At 36.1% G+C, this 19,897-nt stretch overlaps 1 non-coding gene across 1 annotated transcript; it reads left to right on the top strand.

Moving 5' to 3' along the window:
• Positions 1-10,967: 10,967 nt before the first annotated feature.
• Positions 10,968-11,074, top strand: LOC114007459 (U6 spliceosomal RNA). The gene has a single exon (XR_003549079.1). It is a non-coding gene; the product is annotated as a U6 spliceosomal RNA (small nuclear RNA).
• Positions 11,075-19,897: the final 8,823 nt, after the last annotated feature.

The raw sequence follows: 19,897 nt of genomic DNA, 5'->3' as shown, positions 1-19,897 counted from the left end.
ACAGAATTGTGTTTATTATTCAGAAAGTATATGGTTTGAGTCAGAGTTTATAGATGTGCTCAACTTAAATAATTTTCTCCTTAGGCTAAAACACCCTCTCATTCTAGTCAACATATTGAACGACCAGAACAGTAAGTGGTCTTGATTAATACAAACTTTGCCCGAGATCTTTGGCAGTTCGAATTTGAAACACATAAAATTTCTGCCGTTTTGAGATACAGACCATTTGGGAAGATATTTTCACATTAAATATGGTCATAAAAATTACAGTGGATTTTATTTGATGAAAAAATGATATATTAGCCATTTGAGGAGTCGATAAACACAGCAAATGGAGCCAAGACCTATTACATAGATCCTCCGGAAATGTGTTTTATAAAATGTGGTTGGTGCAATTAACAGAGTGAGTCTAGAGTGTTGCCAGTGTTGCATGTTCGAAGAATGAGCAAATGCTATCCTCATTATTTTCTCTTTCTATTGTCACTGCCTTCCCCTGCTCCATTTAAATGAATGACATGGTTCCACTTGGAACGGGTAATCAACACTGAGGTAGAGATCTGAGGTACAAGGGACTTAATTTCATTTTCTTCATAGTGACCCAGCTTATGAGGAAAATTGTGCCCTTAGGCTACCGACTCTAAGAAGACTGTACTATCTGCTTGCCAACCTTTTTTCCCTACTGCTTTCACCATTGACTATAATACATCTAAATATCTCCTTCAGCTAATGTTTGCCTCTTCCACCGTTCTGGATTTACAACAAGAACAATGTGTGGACTTCATAGATAGTGAGATCTCTGTTTAAAATTTTTCCTAGGGACCAGCAGTTAGCATAATGACTATGTTGCTGGACTCCCATGTAGTCAACCGTGGTTCGTGTCCCAGACCCGGTGGCTTAAAACTCACACCAGGCGCATGTGCGTGCGTGCCCAAGATCCCGAGAGGAGAATGGAGGAGAAGGGATTGCGGCATGACCATCCTCCCTGGGGGGTGATTTCTCGCTTTCTGTCTCTCTGTGTCTCTGTCTGGCGAGCGCACGCACCCTATGGCAAAAAAAAACTCTCAAAAAAAATTTTTTTTACTAAAGATTTTTTACTAACTTTACAATATTTTAAATTTTTTAAATTATTTATTCATTTTTTTAAATTATCATTATTATTTTAAGTGTTCTATAGGGCATGTATGCCCACCAGAGAGACAGACAGACAGAGAGAGAGAAAAAAAAGTGAGAAGAAAGCAAGCCTCCAGGTCCAGGACTTGAACTGCAGTTGGCCATTTGGGAGTTCATTGCCTTAGCCAGCATGCCACCTGCTGACCCCAACTTTATAATTTTTTTTTCTGAAATTGATAAAGACATTTAAGTTGGTGAGCAGAGCTTCTATTTTAAGAAGGCATGTGTTTTCCCATTTAACATTGCCTTCATTTATAATGACAATAAAGAAATGTGAAAGCTATAAACAGAGATAAAGAATATGGGCAAGGGGTTATCAGCTGACATTTTATGATGTTTCTAGAAAACAAAAATTAGATGAACAAGTGTTGCCTATGTAGCAGGAAGAAAAAAAGCCTAGGCTACAATATATTCACAGAAAGAGATGGAGCTGAGGAATTCTGGAATGCTCCTGGACTTAGTGAATGACTCTACTAAAACATTGAAGTACTGGCAAGAAAAGGAAAACATGGAATCAAAGAAGCAAAGACAAAACACAGGAGAGTAGCCGGGGGGAGCTCCATGTTGAAAGGTATGGAGTAGACCTAGAGAATAACCAGCTGGCATTAGAACAAGAGGATGGAGTACTCTACATGGGAGGAGTATGGGAGGAGTCTAGGAAGGAAACACAAAATGATAGATTAAAATGGAAGACATAATGACAGGATAAGTAGATAGGAACCAGGGCAGTGTCACAATATCAATTTCTCCTCTTCCATACAGGTAGTCCAAAATGATGCAAACAAAAGTATAACCATATGATTCAGAAATGTGTAATTAGACATCAGAAAAACAGCTAAAAACGTTTGTAGTTTTTCCCTCTGTGGAGAGGAGCTATAGCTGTAAGAAACCAAAGTAATGGTCTTATTTTAACTTAAAAGTTAGTAATAACTGTAATGATGAAATAACAAAATGTATGTGCTAGTAAGCAGAGACTTTTTAAAAATGAAATATTTAATTAAGTGTACACTTAAATAAAAGCTCCTATAGAAGAGTATAACTTTTTATCGAGTTTCTGTCTTTCTTGAGAGTGAGAGACAGAGAGAGAGAAAGACAAGCAGTCTCAAGAGAGGCTCACACTGAGATCCACCTCCAGCCTTCCCGGCCAGCCAGGATCAAGAATGTGAGCACCTGGCTTGTACAGTTCAACCAGGCAAGCAAGTCTGTGGTCTTCCATAACAATCCAATGTCACTTAAACAGCACTATTTCACCAAACTGCCCATAGAAGAGTATAACTTTGATGACTGAAAAATTAGCAGAAAATATCAAGTATGTTCACCACTCATCCTAAAAGAATCCTAAGGAGATAATAATACAAGTGACTATACATTTATGTGTAGAAATGTTTATCATCTAACATTTTATGTAAATTTTGTCAGAAAGAGTATACATGCACCAGAGAGAGACTGACAGACAGAGAGAGAGGGAGAGAGTGAAGTGATCCCTAATTCAGTAGAGTCAAACTCCACTCTGTTGGGATTGTGGGCATACATACACAAGTACGTGGTATGTTTTCTAAGTCACCCTGGTCAGGATTAGAACCTGGTTGGCCATATGGGATCTGAGTCTCTAAAATGCTAGGTCATAGAATTGGCCCTATCATGGTGCTTTTTATATTAAGAAACTTTATAAGCCTGCAAAATATGCCATACGAAAATTATTTAAAAGATTGTAATGTTAGGCCTGGCACACTGAAAAATGTTAAATGTTCACTAAACTTCTAAAAGAGATTATATTGTAGCTATTAAAATACAGATATGCATTTTAAAAACATATTTAATGGCATGAAAATGCTAATGATTTTTATGAGAAAAATTAAAATTACATCTACAGTATGATCTCCATTTTTAGAACCACACACTCTACATAAATACACGTATAGACAGAAAAAAGTAAAAAAAATAAGGTAGACCAAAAGAGTAACAGAGATTCTTACTGAGTACAACTTGTTCTTGTCTTTAAAAAACATTTTAATGAACATGAGTTATTTTGAACATGTTAAAAATGAACATGTGTTATAAATTCACAACAGATTCAGAATAAAACGTTTAAAAGATTATATTTTTTATATAATCATTGTAATAGCAAGTATGAAAGTTGAAACCATAATAAGTATTCTTATCTAAAAAATTTGGGTTTACATATTCTTTTTGACCTAAGGGTAAAGGATGTTATTTGTAACTCATCCAAACTCATCTTTAAAAATTTAACAAGACAGCTCAGTAGTCTATTTTTAACATAAATCAATCTTGAGCAAAAATGATGATAACCTGAAGGTTAACATATATTCATTAGCAACTTTTTCACTAAATCAGAAAACAACATAATCCAAACAGTCTTATCCTTTTTCTAAGCCTAAAAAAAAAATCTAAAAAAAAAAGTCATGACCACCTTTGAACTTCCCCCTTTGGTTTCTCAAAGCATAACATTTTTAGTTCCCATGAATAAAGCACATTCTTAAGGCTACAAATTGTGAGAACATATCATAGAAGCAAAATATTATGGCTAAACTACCATGTATATTTTAGCATTGACTATAACTTGTATAACATTCAAGATACATCAAAATAATTTCAAGACCTGTATCTTTTAGATTTCAGAGCATGAAATCAACTAAAACGTTACTAAGAGTGCATAAAACTGAAGAGTCAACAACTTTTCTGGATATTCTCATGACTAACTCTCATTAAAGTGTGTAATTTTTTGTGTGTTTGAATATTTTTCTGTGATATTTTCCTATTCATCCCGACATTCACCTTCCTAATAAAATGGGAAAATATCATTGCCATTATTCTTATACCTTTTTTTAAAGAGATTTTTGCTATGTGGTGCATACACTCACTGGAGAAACAGAAAGAGACAGAGAGACAGAAAGCAAGACATCACCCCATAGGGAGGATGGCCATGCCACAATCCCTTCTCCTCCATTATCCTTTCTGGATTTTGGTCATGCACACAAATGCGCTGGGCAGGGTGGGGGGTGAGTTTAAGCCACCGGGTCCAGGACTCAAACCGTGGTTGACTATGTGGGAGTCCAGCAATAAACCATTTTGCCATCCGCTGGTCCCATTACTCTTATACATTCTTAATCTTTCTTTTTGAAGTTATTTATTTCTTCCTTGAGAGAAAGGCACAAAGAGAAAGAGAAATAGATAGTGAGAGTGAGATAGGCATCCCAAAAGGGTCTTCACACCATGACCTATCCCCATCCTCATCTAACCACTTAATGGCATGCACGTGTACCTGGTGTGTACAGAGAAACCTCAGGACACAAACCTAGGACCTTTCCATGTGAGTCTACAACACAGAGCATTGTGTTATTGCTGTTCCACTGGTCATCTCCACATCCTAATCTTAAATACTAGTTGTTTATCATAACATTTTCTATGTAAATTTAGACTAAATAAATGTTTTAATTTGTATTGCTATATGACAGTTTGGGCCTGGGAATTTAAGGACAATTGATATTTTCTATGTATAATTTAATTAATTTAAGTCATAGAATAACAGTTTTTACACATGTCAAAGTACTAAGGTTAAATAATCATATTTATTAACTTATTCTTTGCCATGAGAAAATTTAAAAAATAAGTTTCAGAGTTTTTTCTAACAATTACACACAATTTTCTGGGTATACCATCATCCTCATAAGGACTCTAATAGAAATGGTAATAATGTATTGGTTCATATTGAGCCAATACATTGTTCACAGGCAGATTTGACTTTGTTTGAAGTTCCCTTCAACATTTCAAGTACTGCTATTGAATGTACCTTTTGAGACACTGGATTCTTCCTTGGTTTCCATGTGGTGTATTTTCACTCAGGTACAGATAATTCTACCAGTTACAGATTTTTGTCTTTCTATTACACTGTGCAGAGTAAAAGCAGTAGCTCTGGGAGCTACTGTGGAAAGACAAAGGTTTCTCTTTCCTAGAAAACCTAGGAGAGCTTTTTGTCTACAGTTGAGTTTTCTTCTCAACTGTCAATCAGTATCTGGGAATAAGTAAAAGAAGGCATCAGAGAGAGGACCATTCCTGAATTTGTATCCCATTAGAAATTTAGATAAATTCTCTAAAAGAGGAGATATGTAAGCCACACAGCAAATAAAATGTCTGCTATTCCCATCACTATTGTATAGACTATTCCATGTTAATAATTTATTGTTTTACTCACTTTTCAGAGAAGTAATATTAATAATAATCTATGGTTATCAATTCCAAGACTAAAATGAACAATGTAGCATGCTCTTGCCTTGAAAATGGGTCCCCATAGCCTACCTTTTAATATTATTTGTGAGAATAGAGAAGACAGGCATTTTATCATGATATGTCAGAACCCATTGTAAGTAATATTAAGCAAAAGGGTCAGGGACTGAACTGTGGTCAAAGAGTAATACATAATGCTGTGCCAGGCAGATCCACACGAGAAGGTTATTGGTTCGTATCCAGGAGACCTCCCTAAGTATGCCAGGCGGGTGTGTGCCCATGATCCACGCTGGTGGAGGCTGGGGGAGCATTGCTGTCTCCATCTCTGTTACTTTTGAAATAAATAAACTTAAAAACAAAAGAAAGAAAATAGAAGGATTGTATTTGAATCACTAAGAAGAACTTTGTGAAAGTACAATTAGAAAAATTTTATTTAAACTATATAGAAACTAAATCAGTTTACACATAATTCACATAGATCACATGACTATCTAACAAATCAGTGGGTTTATGTACTTAATTTTCTGGAGATTGGAGATTATTTTACTTAGTGAATTTAATAGAAGAAAGGGTTCTTTAAAACTTACTTTTCACTGGGCCACTGTCCGCATTCTTTGGTGACTATTGTCTACCCAAGACTGAGATATCCTTTTTAAATTTTTTTTTAATTTCAATTTCTTTCATACATTCAATCACATGTTAATTAGATTGAAAAGTGAATATTCCAACATGTATACATTTCTCACCAGTCCAGTTGAGAGTACTATACACATTGTCAACAAAAAATAACTCGTTTCTTTGTCTCATAAATGCCTTGCCTCTCTATTTTTCTCCTTAATGTCCTTCCTCAGACTCTACTCCTTCATCCACCTTCTTCCCACACTGTATCTGGTATTTATAACCATTCACTATGTTTCTGTATCCTCCACTCATTCAGTTTTGGCTTGAGTGTGGAAGCTTGATATATATTAAGTGGAGATATACAATATCTCTCCTTCATAGCTTGGCTTGCTTCACTCAGCAGTAAATCTTCCATATTCATTCACTTTATGTCAAAAGCCAAGGTCTTGTTTGTTATGGCTGAGTAGTATTTCACAGAGTATATGTGCCACATTTTTTCAATCCATTCATCTGTTTGTGGGCATTTGGATTGGTTCCATGTCTTAGCAATTGTGAATAATGCTGCAATAAACATCTGTGTGCAAGCATTTTTCTGACTGGGGATTCTTCTGTTCTTTGGGTAGATACCAAGGAGTGGGCTTGCTGGATCATATGGTAGTCCTATTTGTAGATCTTTGAGTAATCTCCATATTGTTCTCCATAGTGGCTGGACCAACTTACACTCCCACTAGCAGTGTAGGAGTTCCCTTTTAACCACACCCCCAAGAGCATTTATCATTTTTTTTTAATCTCAGTCATTCTGACTGGGGTTAGATGATATGATATCTCATTGAGGTTTTGACTTGCATCTCCCTTAAATGAGGGATGTTGAGCATTTTTCATATGCCTTTGGCTATTCTTTTGGCTTTTGGCTTTTTTGTTCTCCCATCTTTTAATAGGGTTTATCATCTTTTTTTGGGAAAGCTGCTTGAGTTCCCTGTGTATTCTGGTTATTAGTCCCTTATTTGATGCATAGTTTACAAAAATAGTTTCCCATTCTGAGGGCTGTCGATTCACACTAAATTATTGTGTCTTTTGCCATGCAGAAACTTCTTAATCTGATGTAATTCCACTTGTCTATTTTGGGGATTATTGTCTGTGGTTTGAGGGTCTTATTTAAGAAGTCTTTGCCTATCCCAATGTCTCCCAGAGTTTCCCAGTGTTTTCCAGCAGCAGTTTTATAGTTTGAAGTCTTAGGTTTAGATATTTGATCTACCTTGAGTTGATTTTTGTCAATGGTGAGAGATAGATGTTCAGATTCATCTTTCTGCAGGTGGATATCCAGTTTTTCCAGCACCATTTGCTAAAGAGGTTTTCCTGTTCCCACTGGATTGACAGGTACCTTTTGTCAAAAATCAGTTGGCTGTATGTTTGGGAGTTTATTTCTGGAGACTCTATTCTGGGCCATTGGTCCACCTATTTCTGTGCCAATACCATGCTATTTTGATTACCACAGCTTTGTAGCATTTTTTTTGGTTAGGCAGTGAGATTTCACCCACTCTACTCTTCTTGTGCAAGATCACTTTGGCAATACGAGGTCTTTTATGATTCCAGACAAATCATATTATTGTCTTTTCTAGATCTGTGAAGAATGTCTCTGGCACTTTGATTGGGATTGCATTAAATATGTAGATTAATTTGGGTAGAATTGCCATTTTGATTAAATTAGTTCTTCCAATCCAGGAACATGGGATGTCCTTCCACATTTTTGTGTCATTTTCAATTTCTATTTTTAGCTTCTTGTAGTTTTCTTTGTGGAAATCTTTAACTTCTTTACTTAGATTTATTCCTAAGTATCTTGTATTTTTTGTAGCTATGGTAAATGGAATTACTTTTTTTCAGTTCTATTTCAGTCTGTCTGCTGTTCATATATAGAAATGCTGTAGACTTCTATATGTTGATTTTGTATCCTGCAACTATACTGTATTCATGTATTACTTCCAGGAATTTTTTCATGAATACCATTGGGTATTTATTTATTTAGAGAGTTTTTTTGTTTGTTTGTTTGTTTGTTTTGCTACAGAGCACATGCGCTCGCCAGAAAGACAGAGAGAGACAGAGAAACAGAAAATGAGAAATCACACCCGGGGGGATGGCCACGCTGCAATCCTTCCTCCTCCATTCTCCTTTCAGGGTTTTTGGCATGCAAGTACATGTGCCTGGCATGAGTTTAAGCTACCGGGTCTGGTACTCAAACCATGGTCTACTACATGGGAGTCCAGCGACATAGCCATTATGCCAACTGCTGGTCCCAACCATTGGGTCTTCTATGTATACAATCAAGTCATCTGCAAATAGAGATAATTTCGCTTCTTTTTTTTCCTATTTGAATGCCTTTATTTTATTCTCTTTTCTGACTGTGTTGGTGAGGACTTCCAGTACCTTACTGAAAAGGAGTGGAGAAAGTGAACATCCTTGTATTGTACCAGTTTTTAGTGGAAAAGTTTTCAGCTTTTCCCCCTTCAGGATGATGTTGGTTACGGGTTTTTCATAGACAGCTTTTATTGTGGTAAGAAATGACCCTCTATGCCTATATTGCTGAGAGTCTTGATCATGAAGGGATATTGCATCTTATCAAATTTCTGTATCAATTGATATGATCATATGGTTTTTAATCTTTCTTTCTGTTAATATGGTGTATTACATTTATGGTTTTATGTATGTACGTTGAACCTATCTTTGGAAAAAAGCATCCACGCTTTGCTAGTATCTTGCTGTATCTTGAGAATTTTTGTGTCTATATTCATCAGAGATATTGGTCTATAGTTTTCCTTTTTTGTTCTGTCCTTATCTGTTTTAAGGATAAGGGCGATGGAGACTTCATAGAATAAATTTGGGAGAGTTTCACCCTTATGGATCTTTAGGAATAACTTGAGCAGAATGGGAGTTAACTCTTCTTTAAAAGTTTTGAAGAATTCAAAGGTGAAGACATCAGGACCAGGGCTTTTCTTTGTTGGTAGGTTATTTATTACTGATTCAATCTCCTGGTTTGTTATGGGCCTATTCAGACTTTCTACATCCTCCTGACTCAAATCTTGATAGATTATATGTGTCCAGAAATTTGCCCATCTCATCCAGATTTTCTTGTTTGTTGGTGTATAGTTGTTCATAGTATCCTCTAATGATGTTTTGTATTTCTATTATGTCTGTTGTTATAATGACAGCTTCATTGTCAATTTGATTTACCTTGTTCTTTTCTCTCTTCTTCTTAATAAGTCTCGCTAGTGGTGTATCAATTTTGTTTATCTTTTCAAAGAACCAGCTTTTACTTTCATTTATTTTCTTTATAGTTGATTTATTTTCTATTTCACTTATTTCTGCTTGGATCTTTATTATTTCTTTTCTCCTGGAGTTACTTTAAATTTTTTTACTGTTGCTTTTCCAATTCTGTGAAGTGCAATGTATGTGGTCCATTTGCCTTCTTTCCATCTTCTTCTTGTGTGCTCTAATTGCTACAACTTCCCTTTTCTTTTTATCCTTTTTTTCTTTTTTTTTTTTTTTTTGAGAGGTTTTTGCTATAGGGCGCGTGTGCTCGCCAGACAGACAGAGAGAGATAGAGAGATAGAAGGAGAGAAATCACCACCCAGGGGGGATGGCCATGCCACAATCCCTTCTCCTCCATTCTCCTCTTGGGATCTTGGGCATGCATGCACACATGCCCGGCATGAGTTTAAGTCACCAAGTCCAGGATTCAAACCGCACTCGACTACGTGGGAGTCCAGCGACATAGCCATTATGCTAACCGCTGGTCCCAGCTACAACTTCCCTCTTATGATTGTTTTGCAGTGTCCCTAAGATTATGGAAACTTGTGTCCTCATTGTCATTGACTTCCATGAATCTTTTGATTTCTGTCTTTATTTCTTCAGTAGTTGTGAAGTCATTCAGAAGTAGGTTTAGTTTCCATGTATTTGAGTATTTTTGAGGATTTCTCTTGAAATTAATATCAAATTTAATTCCATCATGGTTGGAGAAAGTACTGGATATAGTTTCTGTGCCTATGAGTCTGTAGAGGCTTATTTTGTGCTGTATCATATGGTCAATCTTAGAAAAGGTTCCATATGGGGGTGAGAAAAAAGTGTATTTCATGGATTTTGGGTGGAAAGTTCTGTTAAGTCCATTTGACTTATGGTATCATTTAGATCCTTTATCTCTTTACTTATTTTTTGTCTAGATGCTCTGTCTAGAGGAGATAGTGGGGTGCTGAGGTCTCCAACAATTTGAGTGTTGCAGTCCATCTCTCCTTTTAGATCTAGCAGTCTTTCCTTCATGTATTTGGGTGCTCCTGAGTTAGGTGCATAGATATTTATAAGTGTTATATCTTCTTGATGAATTAGCCCTTTTACTATGATATAATCAATGCCCTTCTTTGTCTCTTCGAACAATTTTAGTTTGAAAGCCTTTTTTGTCAGAAATTAGTATCATGACTCCAGCTCTTTTTTGGTTCCTATTTGCATGGAATACTTCTTTTCCAGCCCTTCAATTCAATATCAATAATCAATAAAAAGGTGCTATTCAGAATATCTATAAATAAGAAAAAGACAAGAGTGCAGAAGACAATAAGAATTACTCAGAAAAAGCCCCCAGAGTAAGCAGTTAACACAAAAAATATATACTCTGAGATACCTAATGGATTCTAAAATTTAAAAGCTAATATTAAATTTTGTTAAGGTTATAGTCAGCAGGAGTTTTAAACTCTGATTGGAATGCAATCGTATAACCACTTGGCAAACTATATTGGTGGAGCTCCTGGTTAACAAACAATTATGATGTCTGGGAAGAAAATGGAGACATGAGGTAAAGGAATAGTGGAGATAAAAGGAAATAGGAAAGAGAACAACTAAGGAGGTAGAATCAAGGAATTGACTGGCTGGATGAGAAAATAAAGAAAAAAGTGCTCACTCTGGCAGCATATATACTAAAATTGGAACAATACAGAGAAGACTAGCATGGTCCCTGCACAAGGATGGCATGCAAATTCATGAAGTGATCTATAATTTTAGAGTTCAGCACACATCATTCCACAGCAAAAGGGAAGCAAACTTGTTCCCAGTGGCAGAAACATTCTCCAAAAAGGTATCCAAAAGTGAATATAGCACCCAATGCCTAGAAGTAGAAGAGCCTCAGATTTGAAGAAACCAGGAAATATGTCTCCATCAAAAGAACACAATTACTCCCCTCCATCTCTGAAAAAACAGAAGTTACCAAAATGTCAGACAAAGAATTCAGAACATTCATAATGACAAAACCCTATGAGTTGGAAAAGAAAAGAGACAACAAACTTCAGGAGATGAGGAAGTCCTTCCGTGATTGGAAAGAAGAAATGGACAATATAGGAAAGAATAAAGTCTCTAACACAGGAAATAAAAACTGTCTCAAAAGTATTAAAAGTTGATTAAACCATGCTGAAGATTGAATCTCCAATGTAGAAGATAAACCCTCTGACCTAGAAAGAAAAACACCAAAGAGATAGAGAAAATAACCAAAAAAGATGAGAATAATATACGAGAAATATTAGATTCCATTAAATGTCCAAACATCCAAATAATTGGTATCCCAGAAAGTGAAGAAACTAATAAGGGCATGGAAAATCTATTCCATGAAATTCTGGAAGAAACCTTCCTTAGTCTAGAGAAGCACTCATACATCCAGACCCAAGAAATACAAAGGACTCCAAAAAGAATCAACCCAAGATCTTTCCCAAGGCACATCTTAGCCAGACTAGCCTATCCAATAGTTAAAGACAAGGTACTAAAATTGGCAAGAGAGAAATAAGAAATGACTTACAAAGGTCATCCCATCAAGTTAACTCCAGACCTTTCAACAGAAACAATGGAAGCAAAGAAAGAATGGGAAGACATATTGAAAGTGTTAAGAGAGAAACAATTTCAACCAAGATTATTATATCCAGCAATATTGTCCTTCATATGAGAAAAAAAGATTAAAATCTTCTCAAACAAAACCTGAAAGAATTTGCCAACACCAGACCAGCTCTTCAAGAAACTCCAAAGAGAGTCCTGTTCCAGGAAAACTAAAGAATGAACAGCCAGAAATAAGGGAAGAAAAGACAACCAAGACAATGGCCAACTTAAAGGTAGGGACAAGTCTGGAAATATGGATAATAACATTGCATGTTAATGGATTATATTTTCCAATAAAGAGACACAGACTGGCTGAATGGATTTAAAACAAACAAACAAACAAACAAAAATAAAACAGAAACCCTCTAACTCTTGCCTACAAGAAACAAATCTCATGGATAAAAACATACATAGACTGAAAACAAAACTTATCATCTCACATTTTCTTTTCTGTCTTTCTTTCTTTTTTTTTTTAGAAATTTTTGTTATGGGGCACATGTTCTTGCTGGAGAAACAGAGACAGAAAGTGAGAAATCATGCTCCCCTCACATTCCCGAGGGATGATCATGTTGTAATCCCTTCTCTTCCATTCTCCTCTTGGGATTTTGGGCATGCATGTACACATGTCTGGCATGAGTTTCAAGCCTCTGGGTCCAGGACTCAAACTGTGGCTGGCCATATGGAAGTCTAAGCCACTCCAGAAGCTTGGCCCTACAGATATACAACTCAAAGGCTCCAGTAAGTGTCATCTCATACCTGAACTTGAGCCTTGGCATCCAAACTACCAGCTTACTTCTTCATCCATCTCATGCTCCACTGAAGATATGGGATATCAAAGAAGGAATATGAGCACTGGAACCATTTTCTTCATATATTCTATTGGTGAGAACCAGGGCTGGCAGCACAGGCAGTTGCAGGTAAGAACAGTGTGGAGAGCATATGGATGGGGTAATCTGGTCTTACTCTATGAGTGGCAGTTTGATTATTTGTCAGTTAAGGTTGAAAAGCCTTTCCAGGCTTTCCAGTTCTTATAAAGCAGCTGAACAACTCTCTGGAGTCAGAATCAGTCTTGATATCCAAACCATAACCACCAGTGATAACTCTTGGCTCTTGCTGAGCCTATGTTTTGACCATATGAGTATTTAAATCATATTTTGAGAGACAGTAAGGGTGTAAGTCTTGGAGCTGTTAAATCTGCCTTTGATAACCTTTTGCAGATGGGTCCAGGTAATCATCCCTCAGTGTATACACCTTGACTGGGGAGCAGATGTCCAGTATAATGGCAGGGTGGATGTGTAGACCTAGCTGCATCTCCTTCCCACATCGCATGCCTGTCCACACTGAGCCTAGCCCCAGTGCTTGATACTCATCCCTCTCAAGGCCACAACTTAGCTATTTTCTCACTCAATTGATAACTTCAATGCAATTCATTCCAATCAGTCTCAATAATTTTTTCCACAGATTTTAAGATTACACAGATTAAAGAAGAAAAACAAAACTCAAAGATGACTTTAAGCAAGGAAAACAGGTTCATGGTGGAGGATGGGAATTTGTCACACATTGGAGAATTGGTGGAAATTCCTAGCAGCTGTAAAACAGATAGATCATTAAGTGAGGAGTACTGTACTGTTTTCTTTTTTTTTTTTTTTTCCTTTTTTTTTTGGAAAGGTTTTTGCCATAAGGTACATGCAGAAAGTGAGAAATCACCCCCAGGGAGGATGCCCATGCTGCAATCCCTTCTCCTCCATTCTCTAGGGACCTTGGGCATGTGCGTATATGCACCCAGCATCAGTTTAAGTCACCAAGTCCAGGACTCAAACTGCGGTCAGCTACATGGGAGTCCAACGAGATGCCATTATGCCAACTGCTGGTCCCAGTACTGTACTGCTTTTAAGTATAATCTTTTTTTAAATCTAAAATACATTTTTCTCCCATTTTAAAACTTCTCAGATTGAATTATATTGACAACCCAAAATTAAACAATTTTGACAAAATTCTACTGAATTTTAAATTAATGTGAAATGTTGATCCCTAATAACCACCTGCTATGTCTTCAAAAGGATCACAGTGTGACTTAACACTGAAAACTTAATATGTATGTGAAAAATTGCTTGTTGCATTTGGGAGCACAATGAAAAGCAAGAAACTAGGAATTTTCACAGCAAAAACATACATAGATATGTCAAGGACAGAGAATATTGGCATGACCTATTCATGCTTAGTGAAGAATCACTACTGATGAGGACCCAAATATTTATTTGTACACAATTTACACCTAATTTTGAAGAAACAATTTTTAAATGTCTAGTTATGCATAATTCAACTGAGGAAAAAATCCAATTGTTTAACTAAATGCATCAAGACACTAAATCTACCCATTCAAAGGTACTAAAGAGTCTAAGATATTAAACAGACTATAACAAAGCTGCATGTACTTAGATAAAAGGAATTCAGAAGAATCTGAAGGCTTAGACTTAAATGTTGAGTATTCTAAAACAAGAGGTATGTAGATGTAAACCAGTATTTCTCATACTAAAGGAACCTATACTTTGGGCTTGGTGCAATGCAAAAACTGATTCAGTAGGTCAGGAGTGGGGCTCGAGAGCTTGCATTTCTAATAAGATTTCAGTGCATGACTTAATAGGCATGGCATTAGATTCAACATTGGTGTAGTATCTTCTTCCCAGCCTCCAGGGCAGATACTAAACTGAAGATGGTCCTTAAATTGGAAAAGACACCTCCTCTTTTAAATCCCATTATTTCCCACCATCTCTACAATAATCATAACCTGAGTTACCCTTGCTATCTCATTCTTGGATCATTGTAGTAGCCTCCTAGCAGGTTTCTCTGTCTCTAGTTTTGCTCCCTTATCCATTCTCTGTACTAAAGCACTAAAATGAATTCTCCAGTTCTACATTTCTGGTTATGAAACTCTGCTGCTTAAATTTTTCAGTAAATAAAATATAAATTGCCCATGGGGACTGTGTAAACTGACCTGTAGTCACACAGTACCCATTGACACATAAACGTACTCAGAATGCTAGACCTAGTGAATTTCTCTCAGCCTCCCTCTTAATCTTATGTTCATGTCAGTCCTTTGGCTTAAAACCATCTTCCCCAGCTATCTTCCATTCATCCTCTAGGATTTAAGATTAACATAATTTCTTAGAAGGCTTTCTTCCACCTGATTAGATACTCATTCTCGGTTTAACGCAGTACTTACTACATACTGTTAGTGCTTCTTGAACCATCTTTCCTGCTCAGCCATTAGCTCAGTGAGAACAGGAATTAGCTTATGGTCTGCCTATGTCCATCCAGTGCCTGACACATTGGCACCTAGAAGACACATCAATCAACTTTCATTCCAAATGCGTTCTTTAACATATTGAAAAGGTATTCGCCTTTTTTTTTTTTTTTGAGAGTTTTTTTTGCTACAGGGCGCATGCACTCGCCAGACAGACAGAGAGAAACAGAGAGACAGAAAGCGAGAAATCACCCCCCGGGGAGATGGTCACACCGCAATCCCTTCTCCTCCATTCTCCTCTCGGGATCTTGGGCATGCACGCCCGGCGTGAGTTCTAAGCCACCAGGACACGAACCGTGGTCGACTACATGGGAGTCCAGCAACATAGCCATTATGCTAACTGCTGGTTCCCAGAAAAGGTATTCACCTTTGAATGACCATTTTCCAGAACTTGGAATTACATCTTCCACAGAAAGGACAGTATGACTAACCAAGACTCAGCTTTCAACATGACAAGACCTTACTCATCTGAAAAGTTTGATAATAATTTGATTCATTTAGTCAACAAATAATCATTTGTACTGTATGTAGCTTGCAATGGATAAATAAGTAAATAAAATGCTAGGCACTTAGGGGAACTCACTATTGGAAGAAATATTAAAGACAAAGGCTAATGGAGGTCCGTCATATAAATAAATAATAGCTATGAGGCCAATATAAGAATCAAAAGTATAAACAAGGTACTGTAACAGCAGAGGTAGAAATAGATAATTTGGTTTCTGTAGCTGAGAGAAGCCTTTCCAAAAAGGTATGATGTCCTTGAAGATAATCAGAAACTTGACAGATGAAAAGGAAACTCCCTCTAGACAAAAGAAATAGTGCACAACAACACAATAAGAGTACTATGTAGTATGAACTCTACAGATTTGTAGACGATGCTAGAAAGGCAGACAAGACTTCAAAAAAGGCCTTTGTTGTCCAATGTAAGTTTGGGCTTTACTTAGTAGGAATAGGAAGAACAAAGAAACACATTTTAGCAGCAACATGTCATAGTCAAAGGACCATTTCAAAAACACACTTTGGTAGTAGTGTGGATACACTGAAGGAGGCAAGATGTAAGCAAGATCAGTGAAGAGTGCAAGTGAAGAATGATAAAACTGGCAGTAATACAGTGCCAATGGGAAAGGCAATAAATAAATGAGACAGTGTAAAGGATACAAGACAGTAGAGCATAAATAACAGGATCTGGGTTGGAAGGGGTGTGCAGCAGTAGTAATCTTAGGCTAAGTGGGATTTTGTATCATGTTTTTTGATAGTGCAGAGTAGAGTATGCTTCCCCAAAATATGCTGCTTTCGCCTAAGGATTATTTTGAACTGAAGGCACTTGACAAACAATAGATACAAAAAGGACACACTGCTCTCCATCAGGAGAAGAAAGTATTTTTTTATTTCCAACAAAAGATGCCCTTCCTGTACAAGGAAAGAAGCATTCTTGTGAACAGAGATGAGGAGTCTTGGTGGAGAAAACTGTTTAAAACAGTCCTTGTTAAAGTAAGTCTTCTTTCTTTAGCCTCACTATACATTTTCCTTTCCCACAATCACGGCTCTTTATTTAACCTACTGTAAGCATTTAGGATTTGCCAACTCTTTGGGTATTCATTTTCAAATGGGGATCCCATGTATATGTAGAAATCTGCAAGCTTTTCTCCTGTTAATTTATACATGCCACTTTAATAATTCTTGGGTCAAGCCAGACAGAGGGCATGATAAAGTTTTGTCTTCTCTACAATAGCAAAGGACACTGTAACAATAAACACAAACCACCCAGAATAGTACTTATAAAAGGGCAATACTGGGGGCCCAGCAGGTGACATGGCGGTTAAGGCACTGGACTTCCACATGGCCGACTGTGGTTCGAGTCCCAGATCTGTTGACTTAAAAATCACTCCAAGGAATGCGTGCATGTGTGCCCAAAATCCAGGGAGAGAATGCAGATGGGATTATGGTGTGAACTTAAAAAATAAGAGGTAATGCTGGGACCAATGGTGGCGTAACGGTAAAGCATGATTATCTGAGATGCAGATCCACATGAGGTTGTTGGTTTGGGTCCGGAGACTTCCCTGAGTATGCCAGGTGTGGACTGTGGCACTCTGTATCTCTGACTCTCCCTCTCTGTTTTTTGCACTCCTGGAATAGATTAATGAATTTTTTGAAAAAGATAATGCTTCCTCTTCAAAATAGAGAATGTGGAAAATAATAAGTAATCCAGAAATAGGTCTAAAAATGATCAATCCTGACTCCATTATAACTCAAACTAATAGAGTTTTATGAATAGTTACCAATAACTATTTCACAGCTTATTTTAAAACCTTTCGCCATAAATATTCTAGTCGAGATACATTCTTAGAAAAGCTCAGAAGTTTCGGAGACTGTCTAGTAACAAAAATATTAGATTGTTAGGAAAGTCTTGACACATTTTTGCATAGAAAACAGAAAAAAAAATGTCATGACTTTTCCAACAAACCAATGCAAACTATGTAATGAGGACTCAGAAGGAAGAGATCTGCTTGCGGTAAATTTTACTAGTAAACCACAGAAGTATCAATTGAAGTAAGTTTTGTAGATGAAGGAGTTTATGGTCCAGTTTGTAGGGACAAATAAAAGATTTAAGAACACAAGCACAAGATAATTCTGGTGCATTCCTACAAGTGTCTCTCAGGATTTCAATACCAAACAAATGGAAGTCCCTCATCCAATGATTTAATAAACTGGTTGCACTCCAAGTACATAACAATCCAAGTGAACTGAAGGATTGAACCTATAATAAATTAGGATCTATTCCAAAACATTCAGCCTTTCTGTCACTAAAGCACTAATTTATTGAACTTTCCTGGGTGATAAATATCGCGATTATCCCCTTCATCTTACTACCCACCAATGACATAAAATTCAAATAATTTATACAGTTGGAATACTTTTTAATAAGTCTTTTGTTCTTCATTTTAAAATGTTGAGTTTAATCTTTTATATTCAGAAAGTTAAAAAGCAAAAGTAAAATATATTTCTTATGAATTTAGTGGATTTCAGACAAGGGGAAAAAAAGACATAGCCATTTATGTAGTCTTCATTCCTAAGAATATTGAAAATAAATATAAACCATAAGATTAATACAGATTTAAAAGAATTGGTCAATAAAAATGAATTTGCATGTTCTCACTGTTGCTATTGTTGTCAATAATGTTCTGATTTTCCAGCTTTCTTTTCTCTGAGTCGTGTAAGAAACCTACCATTTTCACTAGAAATATTAAAGATCAAGTGGCACAATTAAAGTTTTAATTCTGTAGTTTAAAGTTTCACACCACCTCCACCACATTACTTTCTCGATATCCTTCAGTTGCAAAGAAAAGAGACAGACAAACCTGGGGATTGTTAAAAAGTAAAAATTAAAGCTATAATGTTATGTCAGCTTAGAAAGTGTTGTAGTTTGTAAAATTGACAAGGTTTTTTTTTTACCTTTTAATGCTTCCCCAAGTGCCCATGAGTAATAAATGCATAAAACACAGTTCCAAAGTCTTTAAGTTTTATTTTTTAAGGAATATATTACATGTAAAAACATCACATTAAAAACAGAGTAAAACAAAAATAACATAACAGAGCTACTTTTTCCAACTTAACGGTCCTTAACTTTAGCCCAGAATTTTCATATAGTTGGTTTTACTACTACTGTTCAACCCTTTCTGACTAGACTTTTATGTTATGCATTCTTTACAGTATTCCTATACAGTCTCTATCCAGAACTACTCAGAGTAGAGCAGAGTAGTACAAGCTACTCATAGTAGTGTACTTTGTTGGTGGTGTAGTACTTTTTCATTCAGCTTATAAGAGAATTAAGGGGATGGAGTTACTGAAAATTTCAGTCAACTCTGGGTTAGTTCCATACTTCCAGATCCTCTAAGACTGCTCTATCACATCTTCCTAAGACTTTCAGGTTAATCAAAATAGATGTGTTTATGGTTACAAACCACTTAGTAAACTGCCAAAGAGAGAAAACCTTTTCTACTATTTTTTTTAAAAGAGTTGAAATAATAATTTAGCTATCTTTCAATAACTTCAATGAAGTCAAATTTGCTTTGTTTATCCAAAGATTTTGTTGTAGAAATAGTACAGAAAGTATCTTTGAAAGTATAAATGTATGTTGTTATTATGAATTAGCTTTACTAGCTCATATCAGTTGTTAGACTAAAAAATTTGGAAATTTGGATTCAAATGTTCACTTGGTAACATATGTAAGAAATATTTTATTACACTTTCATTAGATAACTATTTTGCATACTATACGTACACTAGGAGATCAGAAATGTTTCAAAAAATTTAATTATGTTGCTAATCTACACTATACAAGGGAAAAACAAGGGATGGTAAAAGGCAGACTTACCTTTTCTTCTGATTTCCACAGAAAGTTAAAAAAAAAGGTTTATTTTTAAAATTGGAATTAATGTGCTCACTTCAGCAGCACATGTACTAAATTGGAATTGAGTTTTTCAAAAGGGAAAAACAAGATCCTAGGTTAAATGAGAACTCACTTGTTTTAATAAAAAGTAAAAAAAAAAAATTGGCATATGAACCACAAGGTGGTGCTATAATTCTATGCTGGGACTAGATTTTAGCAGTCATTTGACAATAGTATTTTCTCTTAAAACTGTAATCTCTTGATTTTTG

The sequence above is a fragment of the Tupaia chinensis genome, unplaced genomic scaffold (assembly GCF_000334495.1).
Source record: "Tupaia chinensis unplaced genomic scaffold, TupChi_1.0 Scaffold000179_1, whole genome shotgun sequence".
Classification (NCBI taxonomy): domain Eukaryota; kingdom Metazoa; phylum Chordata; class Mammalia; order Scandentia; family Tupaiidae; genus Tupaia; species Tupaia belangeri.
Note: the sequence above shows the minus strand (reverse complement) of the source record. Positions and strands in the feature narration are given on the sequence as shown.